Here is an 11,783-nt window from a genome sequence, read left to right on the forward strand (position 1 = left end):
TAGTTATTTGTTTGCCCTGAGGTTTTATATGATATACTTAGTTTCTTTTCTCTACTTCATACCTAGCAGTGCAGTGCACGGTAGATATGACAGATTATATAGTGTGATGAATTGCTTGCTACTACAGATCTTTTTACCGACATATATACATTGTATTAATCGTGAATTCCTTCGTGTGACGATAGTTGTGCTTTTGTGTCTGCATTATTTAATTTGTTATGGTTTAATTTAATAAGATTATTATTAGAGGTTGAGCTGTCTTTAAGGTTTAATACATTACATAAGTGGGTTAGGTTTTTCAACTTCAAAATTGTTTTGTTGTAAACATGCAGCGCCCATGCTCACAAAGTCCTAAACTAATTTTATTAAATTAAGGAGTTGGCAAACCACTTACAAAATTATGAACTCAGGGAATTAAAAAAACTGGTCCATTTCCTACTATCCTAACCCGTCTCCCCCTACCATTTTCTGCCGTCCATTAGGTCCTTTAAATAATTAATGTCTTAAGTCATGCATGACCAAACTTTCCACTTCCCATTTCGGGGAGAGAGAGAGAGAGAGAGGGAGAGAGAGAACCATATGGGGGATTCAGGATTTCAGGGAGAGGGGTAGGGGTCATGAACAGAGGCTACTGAGGATGATGTGTGCCGGATTTTGTGATCATTTCCCAAGATAAGTTCATTTTTTAAATTGGATTCTTTAATGTTAGATTGGATTTTCAAATTTTTTAGTACGCTAGGTCCGGTTTTGGGGGATTCATCCCTCTCTTTATTCCCTTATTTGTTTCATTTTCTCTCATTTTGGGGATTCACTTTCTGTTCAGTATGTTTGTTATTTGTTTTAAGGTCAGTTGGTTTTTTTTTTTCGTTTTTTTTTGTGGGTTTTCAGTTCTTTAATTTGTTTAGTTGTTAATTTTCCAGTAATTGTTTCCCCTAATCTGGATTGTTAAGTTTTCAACGGTTTTTTTTTCCCAAAATCCACATGAACTGAGCTTCAATGCTAAGGAGACCTGGGTTTTATTTTGTGCTGGAGTTTATAATGTATTTAGATTGGGAACACAATCTTTGTTTAATTCTAAGTTTTTATCCACTTTTGCTTTTTTCCCCTTCAATGGTTTCAATTAATTGTTGTTTTAATATAACTATTGCTCTCTAAGCTGCGAAATTAGGTGTAAGAAAATCTTTTGTATACTTATATGGAACTGCTGATTTCCATAGCAGCTAAGGATATGTATAATTGTATTATGGCCTTTTGAGTCTGTTGGCTTTTCTATTTTGATCAAAATTGTTGATTTCTTTTGTGGAATTGGGTTTTAGCCTCAAATCGGAGACATGGGTGCTTGAGAACGTTTAATTTTTACATGCATTGTAAAGTGTTTGTAATTGTAAACTGTTGGAACTTTTGTGAATATGTGGGACTGGGAGTCCCACATCGCCCATTTCCCATCTCAAAGTCATCTTTATTAGTGTGTCCTCACACTTATGGTTTGAAAAGAATTGGGCCAAGGCCATGGAACTTGGGGCCTTAGACTTGGAGGGTTTGGGTGTATATATTAAATGTCAAAGATGGCTCTTGTGAAGGATGATTTTGTGAAAACATGTTCATTTAAGCAACATCTATAAGCATGCAATTAACAATTAAAGGCGGAATCATGCTTGCATGCACTTAAAAACAAAACATTAACCATGAAATTCAAAGCCTAGTAGATTGGTGAACCAAGACTCAACTCAAATCAAAGTGAGTTGAGAAATTTATACCTTTGTAGATTCCTCTTTGCATAAGCAAAGGCTAATCACCCAAAGAGAGGGCCTTCATTCCTTGCTTCTTAGATCCATGGTTTTGGATGGAAGAATATGGTTCTCCAAGTTCCCAAAATTGAGAACCTCTAAGTGTCTACACCAAGGTTAGATTGGAGAAGAAATGAGTGACCTTGGAGGAGTGGGATTGCTAGCTACACCCTCCAAGGAGGCCGGCCTCTTTAGAGAGAAAGGAGAGCTTTGTGTTCTCTCCAATTTCCTAAAAGAAACCCTTAATGAATTTTAGGCTATAAAGTTCTTTATATAGTCACTTCTTTAAATGACCTAAAGAACCAAAAACCTTAATTCAACACACATGGCCGGCCACATAAGGGATTTGGGCTTTTGGGCCTTTGTGAATCTTTATTCATTAAATTGTCATACAACTTAAGTCAATGGGCTTGACGTTCGAAGCCCATTGGGCCTTAAGGTCCAAAACTATCCCGAGGTCTTTAACGAACTTATTCGTTTGATTAATTAACATATTAATTAATCCTTGCCATAAATAATTAAACCATTTAATTATTCTTACTCATCTCCATTGTTTCTTCAATCTCCACCTTACACGGTGTACGATCCATTAGGTTCCTTTTAGCGAGGCAGTGGGCGATTAAAACTCTTTCAAATCGATTGTGAATTGAAACTTAGTTTCAATTCTCCCTTTAGTGTTAATACACGTTTAGGGCTTCCACAAACCAAGAGTGACACCTAGCAGCATATCATGGTTACCCAAGCTAATCAGAAGAGGTAGAGAACCTATTCAGTTTAGGATTACAAATGCAATACGGTCTTTCTCTAATACAATACTCTTGACCACATTGTTTGGTTTGATAGTTTATTCATGTCTACTATCCAATGTAATTCGTGTGCTTATATGATTACCTTAAATGTGATTTGGAACGACTTTCCTAAATCTCATTCATACTCTGGCCAGAGATTCTTAATCATATCATAGAGTATTCTCCCTCAAACGGTTTGAAGGTTAGAGATCCCTTGTTGCGCATTCACTTGCCTCCATAGCTAAGTGGCTTAACCCCAACTATGTCGTGGACACCCTCCTGATGGAGTGACTTTGACATAATCAAAGATCAAGGACTTAACCACAAGACAACTATGATGCCTCAGGTCAAAGGACTACTTTGCATTATCCCAACCATGAGTTCTCATGTGACATGAATATGAGAACTCTTCGTTGATCGTGTTCAGTGAACTCATTCTCTATTGAGCACCTACGTACTTGTCTTGATGTCACACACACCAATGACTCGAGACTAGTCACTCTCCCTGAGAGAAGACACAGCACGTACTGATCTTAACGGACTGTCAATGCCCAATTGGCAATCCTATGATCAGGAACGTTTAGGATGTGTCTACGAAAGAATGGTCTCATGAATCTAACTTCTTTAGATCCCATTCTCCCAATCACATATTCCTTGGACTTATCGTTTAAGCATATAACATTTATATGAGACGGCTCAAACAATAATCTTTGCCCTTGATATTAAACTAGATTAGTTTAACATGTGAAATGTCCGTAAAGTATCATCATATGATTGGTTTTAGGGCACATTTCCAACATGTTGGGCCTCTTGGGCTCGGATGGACGAAAACACAAGTTACATTTTTTATTTTTTGGATTCAATTTTTTCTGAAAGGATAAAACTGATTGAACAGTTATGTCAGTTTTATAACTGATAAGAATGAATAGTTATGTCTGTTCAATTTATGCCATCAATTTATGCCATTATATATATGGCCTGATTGAACAGTTATGTTAGTTTTATAACTGATAAGAATGAACAGTTATGTCTTTCAATTTATGCCATTATATACATGGCAATAAGATCATAAACTTAACGTAGAATTTCCAACGCTTCCTTTTCATCTTACACAGAGAAACGCACAACCAATTCACCAAGAATCCAAGTTCGAGTGCAAGAACTTGGATTAGATAGTTGTATCCTACAAGATAGACGTCCATTGAACTACTGCACGGGTGCTGGGGCGAATTTCTGTTTTAGGTAATTGCATTTGCAAGCCTCTATCTTCAAGAACAAGTTAGTGATTTGTGATTTTATATGCAATTTACTTAAATGTTTGTATTTTGATATTTAGTGTATCTGTTGTTGAATTTCTTATTCGAAATAAACTGTGCAAATTATATATATATATATATATATATTGTATCAGTGACATTTGATTGGTTTCTAACATAAACATGTTTGAATCTTGTACTTTCTATTTTTTTTTCCTTTTTTTTGTTTGAATTTTTTAGGTAGCAAAATGATGTAAACTCGCAATTTATGGTGGCTTTGAAAGGGTGACTTGCTCTTATAAAGTTCTGGAACACAAACTGCTTTGGAGCCAACAAATAGCCAGAGCAGCGGCCTTTCTCTCCCTTATTATCGGAAAAGAGGTGCTTTCAGGGTGAGCCGCAATGCTCTTAATTTGGAGTAATGGGTTTGTGTTACTGTGCAGATCTGCCCAACTTCCCATTTAGTTTCTTGGAATTATTATTTTTATTTTTCCAATTATATATTTTAGTGCTTTTATGTTTGTCGTTCCACGCTGGGAATTTGGAAAGCTCTAGAAACAATATAATTCTTGGGTTAATGTGAAGATTTTGTGTTGACTACTTTGATTCCGTTTTTCTATTTGCACTTAGAAAAACAGAGGATTGTGGTTAAATATTGTGCTGTGAAGCTTCTATTTTTTCTTTTTATGCCCAAGATTGACCTCTGCTGTAGAAAAGTACTTCCAATTCTCTCTTTCTCTAAAAAATATGAGCCAATGTGAAGTTTGGTTGTTTCTCTCTCCAGAAACTTATATTCCATATTGCACCCATCAATTGTAATCATCCTTGATGTTGATGGTTTTGTTCATTTATTTTGTTTCAGAAGTAAATGCCTAAAATTTTGATCTTTGTGTTTCAAAAATAAATGCTGATGTTTTGATCTTTGTGTTTCTCTCTCTAGATTAAGCTTAATCATTCTTATTCTTACTAATGTAGAAGTGGGTTGAGTTCTAATCTTTGCTTTCTTTTTTACTGAAATTATTTTCTGATATCTGCTATTAATTGCGGTTGAAATGTGACTTTTGTTATTACTTTTTTATCCTTCAGATTTATACCGCTTTTGGATTCCATTCGAATTAAATAATGAAGTTAATCTTGATATGAATTCTCTCTGCAACAATTGAAGATATTGTGGTAAATGATCAATATTGAATTGAACTTGGACTGAGAGATCTAAGGATATGGGAAAACTAACTAACCATACCAAACAACATAAGAAGAGAAACAAATTTCAAACAAGAGAGTGTACCTGAACAAGCCGTATGTTTCAGATTGATGTCTGTTGAGTAGTAGAATGATGATTTAAGAACTCCCAGGCGAAACATGTATAAGTGATCGAGCAAATTTATCAAACTCCATGAGGGACAAAAATAGTGTCATTTTAATTCTTAAAAAGAAGGTTGGCATTGGATTGGTAAGCATGTTTACTAATTAAGATACAGATTGAAAACCAACCAGCAAAGATTATGATAATTCACTAATTTAAACATAAACCAACTTTAAGAGTATCATTAACCTGTTCATTTTATTTTTCTGGATAAGAAACAAACTGTCATTGAATGAGATCTTTCCTGCTGTAGTTTTTACTTGCTATATATACTGGGTCATAGTGGATAGCTGGGATAACCTCACAATAAGTATGTATTCTTCTTCTATATAATCAATTCTACAGCTGTTGTTTTTTCCTGATCCATATTTGCATTCTACATGTTATCTTTGTGACTGACTTATCAAATCACTGAGCAGCAAGCGGACGTGCTGTTTTTTTATTTTAGTCAAAGGGAACAAACTAATGGTCTAAGAGATTGCCTAAATGGATCCTAGACTAGTAAAAAATGCATAGAAGTTTGAAATAAATTGAGATCCAATATTATGAGTTGATTATCAGTACCATACATAAAACAAAGGAGTTCTTGATTCAAAGGTGAACCATTTCATGAAATTATGATATTCTAAACAGTGAATTTGTGTTTTCAAGTAAACAAGAAGCTAAAGCGTAATCAAAGGATTTGTCGACCTATTGTGGAAGGTGAGATGCCAATTTTGTTTCCCAATAATTATCTTTTATGGAAATTGTAATATTTTATATTTCGAAACTCTAAACTGATTGTCCTTCACAAGTTTTATGTAAATAGTTACACATCTATGCACAAATACTCATAATCAGTTCATCCAAATCTTGGTGATTTCAATTCTTAAGAGATGTCTATGTTGATTTATGATTTTGTTGGATTTATTCTGGTAAAATGTGTTTATTTGCATTGGTGCATTTAAGGGTGTGATTTCATTCCTACCGCCTTTTTAGTTCATCTTTCTGTGCAAATTATTTATGTCAGTTGTCGATTATAGTTTGAAAGCGTAGGCCTCCCCGAAATTACTTAATTTAACAAAATTCAAATAAAAAATAAAAAAAAATTGCAGGGTCAAAAAATTAAATCATTACAAAGCGTAGGCGTGGGACTTACAAATGACTCCTTTCAAGTGGTCTGGGCATTACAGAGAAGGGCAGCTAAGCTTGCAAGGGTTATCACTGGTGTCCTCGAAGCATGCCATTGTTTGGGTGTCATGCATCGGGACTTAAAGCCAGAGAATTTTCTATTTGTCAACCAGAAAGAGGATGCACGGGCTCTCTGTGTTCTTTAGGCCAAGTATAATATCACATTTATGGATTAGATTTGTATCTGGAACCCATATGGAGCTAATTAGGTGCAAAGATTATTGACCCTAAATTGTCATAAACCTATGAAATAAGATATATGCTTTCGATTCATTCTTGAGTTGGTATTTAATTGGTTTTTGGTAGAATTCTCTTACTATTTCTTCCCATGCCGTTAGTTTACTTTGATGAGTATAGGGTTTTTTATTTTATACTTCTAGATTGAAATGGTACGATTCTGCTTGATGATCGTGGAAGCCAGCGATTCTGCTTCTACGAAAACTGCACCGACGTCGTTCCAGGTCACTCCTCCAAACCTTCCGCAAACTCCGAAGCAGGTTTATGACTTCTATTTTTTTTAATATTTCATTTCCTCCTTTTTTTAATTTTTGAATTACAAGAAAAGTTTGAATTTGAGGTTCGGATTCGAAGATTACTGCTGCTTATAGTTTTAATTTGGTGTTTCATAGTTTAGTTTACGATTGTAATCAGTTTTCTTAGATTGATGGAATATTTTTATAAAATATTGCTTTTAGAAGGTTATTATGTTATATATAAGTTTACTTTATACAGTAATGAAATTTTATATGAATAATATTTCAATCAGAGAGATACACGAAGATAAAGATAGGTTGAGCAATAAAAGCTTAGCCACAAGCGATCAAGTAGTGTATTTTGTGTTTCCCTTCCTCCATTGAGAAGTTTGTGAAATCGCAAGGGTTGGAACGCCACTATTGGTTTGGGTATGCTCTCTGTCTCAGTGTTGTGGGGTGAAAAGTTATCTGAAAATAATGGAAAGAACATTTTCTGCATCGTGATTCTTTAATTGTATGATAATGTTTCCAATGTTTTAGATTACATTGATTTGTATTATTTTAAAGTATATATGAAGATTAGTTTATAGGTGTATGCACTTAAATTGGATATATGGTATTTTTCAGATTATTTGACATACAATTGCATATAATCTCAATTTTCTCATGCAATTTTTGTTTGAGCTTCGGAATCGTTGAACAGGATAATTCATACTTGGATAGCTACATCAGCACAATTGAAGTTGAATTTGTAAGCATTTTGTCAGTTTTACACTACTGATTCCTTTGATTCAACTCTCATCTTACCCACATCTTTCACTCATCTATCCTTTTTGTTCATTCATGATTATGTTAAATTTTTTTGCAGATTAAATATCTTATTCATGTGGTTAAGGCTGATGCATTCAAGTCCTGCATTAACGCGCGGACATTTTTGCTAGTTATAACTAAGAGTAAAATATATAGCATAATATAACACATCAGGGTGGGGTAGGTGAATAAATTAGTTGTGAACTCGCCATTTTCGAAAGTCAAACTTAAGACCTCTCACATACAAGTGAAGAGGAATACCAGTAGACTGTAATATCAAATGGTCCTAAATTAGTTCCCTTAAATTCCATGAAGAATCAATGGAGTGGTGAGAAGCAATTAGGTGATCACCATGGCGAGAGAAGAGGGAGGAGGCAGCAATGGGAGAAACAAAAAACCCTAAAATCAGGGTTGGATTCATTTCCAAGACCGAGGTTTTCTATAATAGATGTGATTATCCCCCTCAATTGTCTCAAGATTTTTTTTAATTGATGTTGTTTGTACCATACTTAGGGCCTCCGTATTTAGATCTCGTATAAATACTCAGGGGACTCAAATGTAATTATGTAATAAATGAAGGGGCAAATATATAACAAGTGATGAGCCCTTATTCTATAAAATGACTTCTTACTCTCCTCATTAGGGAGGCCAAGATTGAGGGCAAGGCTTAGGCCACAGAAAATGGGTTAGAGAGAAAATAGGCTACTGAGCACACTACGTCTAGCCTTCTTGTATATTCACCATTCAGAGTGAGCCAATATCAACATCAGTGTGAACGTAGCCAACACATTGGAGTGAACCACGATACATCTTGTGGTCTTTACTTTCTTGCAGATTCACGGTCAGATTTACGTTGTTCCAAGACCCCTCCGATTTTGTGCATCAACAGATGTGGCGATTGAGATTAGCTGCTACATCAAATGGTATGAAGTTTTTATATATTTAGGCGATACGAATAGCATTATTCAAATAAAATTTGATAGGATGACCAATCATGCACATGCATGTTTCCATATCCCGCTGATTTTTTTTTAAGGAAAACTAAATAAAAGAGTTTGAAAACTTTGAGTTTTAACAATAGTGACAAAATAAAAGGTAAAGTGAATAGTACTAGGATTGACTTTTTAATGTAAAAATATGGTTTTTCGTTAAAGTAAACAATATCGGGAGCTTTTCGTTAAAGTTTTTTTTTTTTTTTTTATAAGTATTTGCCTTTTTTTTTCTAGACTTGCAAGGGCACTGCCAATTTCATCTTCCGTTTCTATTTTATCTAATTACCCACTGATAATAATATGAATTGTCCATCTTTCTTCCATCTTAGCCAAGTGTTGTCCATGTGGGAAACCTATGAGGGTAAACAGGTCATTTTGTCCTTCACTAAGAGTTAGACTGAAGCGAGAAAAAGTAGAATTGGTTGAGGATAAGTGTTAGTGAGAGACAAAATGATTTTTTTTTTCTTTATAAGTTTTTCACATGGACAACACATGATAAGGCCAAAATGTTGAATAGAAAATTCAAAAATCTAACGGTGAGGGAGATTTGCCTAATTATAAAGTTTATTGTGATAATTGAAGGGAAGAAAGGTTGCCGGTATAGGTATTAGTGAGACAAAATGACTCGTTTACCTTTACAACTTTTTCATGTGAAACAACACTTCACAAGGATGGAAGAAAAGTTGGATGGACAATTTAAAAATCTAAGATAAGAGGAGATTTCGCTAATTATAAAAGTTGATAGTGATTAGCTAAAATAAAAGTTCATAAAAGAAAATTAGCACTGCCTTAAGAGTTCAAGAGATATCAATGAATATGTCTTTTTAGTTATACATAAGACATTTAGCAGCCCAAGAAAGAAAGCAATGCCTTTTTTATGTTGTTAAAATTCTATTTTTTCAAAAGTCTAAATACATGAACAACACAAGCTCCAATTACGATGAAAAAAATTGAAGTACCATGAGTACCCCCAATAACTTGTAAACACATGCATTTTTATCCTAAAGTGCCTCTTAATTTCTCAAAGATGTTTCGGCTTTTAGTGGTGCATGTCACAACTCTCAAGTTACAAACAAATTTTTCAGGGCACCCGCTACCCCAATTGAGCTGGTGTTCCCAGCAAATAAAGGTGTGACACATAACAAAAAAATGCTAACTAACTTAGTTTGTCAATACAATTCCTAACTTACCCTAAAAGTCAGAGAATTTCGAACAAATCACCCTCCCTTCGTCAAGAACTAACAACAACCAATCACCCTACCGTCACGAACTCACGGCAAGACAACGACCCCTCCATTGATGGCGATAACTACACCAGCGACACCCCATTAATTCTCTCACTTCCTACTCTTAATTTTTTCCATGCCTACTCTTAATTTTCTCCTCTTCCATTCTTACCTAGTAATGGAGCCCGACGATGATCGGCTTTGACTCCAACCTTTAGATATGCTATTTGCAACCTCCGATCAAAGTCCAAGGGTGGCTGACGACAATTTATAGTGCCCTTCCTCGACGTACAGGAGGATTAGAACGAAGAGTAGGAAGGTAGAAGGAGATAGAAAGAAAAAGAAGAGGGGAAGGAAGAGAAGGGTGGGGGTGGGGTGGGGTGGAGGTTGAAAACTCTGATGGAAATTCGAATCAGTTTTTTAATTAATTTAATTTTTAAATTTATTTTCTAAAATTTAGAATTAAATAGGAAGATTGTTTGCAACGTGTCAAAAAAGATTGCCAAGTGTCTAATATAGGCTACGTGTTAGGTGTTTATATGATGGGAACACCAACTCAGCTAGGTTACCGGGTACCCGAAAAATTTCTCCAAGTTCCCAACCTCTACATAAATCACCAGAATACGAGGAACAAAGGAATATGTAATGTCGCGTCACACTTTCTTTGAATACCCTATGCTTTATCTTCTTCTTCTGTTTTTTTTATCTTTCTTTCTGATCATATGATATCTTCTTCAAGTTAATTAAAAGGAAACCAATTAGGGGCCATTCAAAAGATGATATCTTTAATTAAGATATTAAAAAATGATAGAAGAGAATGCTATTTGGAATAATATTATGCGTTTATTCATCTCTCAAGAAGGACTTTGTAAGGTGTTACAATCCAATTAATAAGGAAAGAAATAATTTACATAAAATCATACTAAACAAGGAATCCCAAGATTATAGGAATATATACAAAAAGTCAACACTCCCTCTCAAGTTGGTGCATATATGTTACACATGCCTAACTTGTGTAAAAATCTTGAAAACTTATGACTTGAAACACCCTTTGTTAGGATTTCTGTCAACTGATTTTCTGTTCTTATTGCCGATACCTCAGTTATTATCCCTTCTAACTTTTTTTTATCGAAGAATCGATCAACTTCTACATGCTTTGTTCTATCATGTTGTATCATGTGCAATGTTATTGTAGACATCGAAATTTCAGTAAATAAATGTTAACCGATAAATCAAAGTTTCAGCGCTCATGTATTACATAAATTTTACACGTAGCGTGTGTCTAAACAAAAAATCAAAATAAGTTGGAAAAGTCATCAAACATGACACGTGTCAACACCTGGCAGAAACGACTTATTTCATCTGGAATATTATATTCAAAATTAGGCCTTGGAAAATTCTATAAATAGAAGGCTAATTCATTCATTTAAGGAGAGGAATTCATATTACACCTTGAAGCTCTGAAGCTCAGAAACTCCGAAGCTCTCAAGCAAATCCCGAAGGATCAAGAAAGCCCTTTTCGTTCTTCATCAAATCCTCCTTCAAGATCAAGCCCCGACGGCCCTTGAAGAAAGCTCTCTTCGTTCTTCGTTTTTCGTTCATCATTCTTCCAAGATCAAGCCCCAACGGCCCTTTGGATCAACAATCATCCACCGTTCTTCCAAGATCAAGCCTCGACGGCCCTTGGATCAACAATCATACACCAATTCAAGATCAAGCCCCGACGGCCCTTGAAGAAAGTGTTCTTCGTTCATCGTCCTTCCAAGATCAAGCCCCGACGGCCCATGGATCAACAAACCACCGTTCTTCAAGATCAAGCCCAAAAGCCCTTGAAGATCCGTTCATCATTGTTCTTCAAGATCAAGCCCAAAAGCCCTTGAAGATCCGCTCATCACCGTTATTCAAGATTAAGCCT

At 35.1% G+C, this 11,783-nt stretch overlaps 1 long non-coding RNA gene across 1 annotated transcript; it reads left to right on the plus strand.

Moving 5' to 3' along the window:
* The first annotated feature begins 536 nt into the window (after positions 1–536).
* Positions 537–8,243, plus strand: LOC114820629 (uncharacterized). Its single transcript, XR_003768060.2, has 5 exons — positions 537–676; positions 3,693–3,817; positions 4,072–5,899; positions 6,748–7,591; positions 7,709–8,243. It is a non-coding gene; the product is annotated as an uncharacterized lncRNA (long non-coding RNA).
* The last annotated feature ends 3,540 nt before the right edge of the window (positions 8,244–11,783 follow it).

The sequence above is a fragment of the Malus domestica genome, chromosome 13 (genome assembly GCF_042453785.1).
Source record: "Malus domestica chromosome 13, GDT2T_hap1".
In the NCBI taxonomy this organism is placed as follows: Eukaryota; Viridiplantae; Streptophyta; class Magnoliopsida; order Rosales; family Rosaceae; genus Malus; species Malus domestica.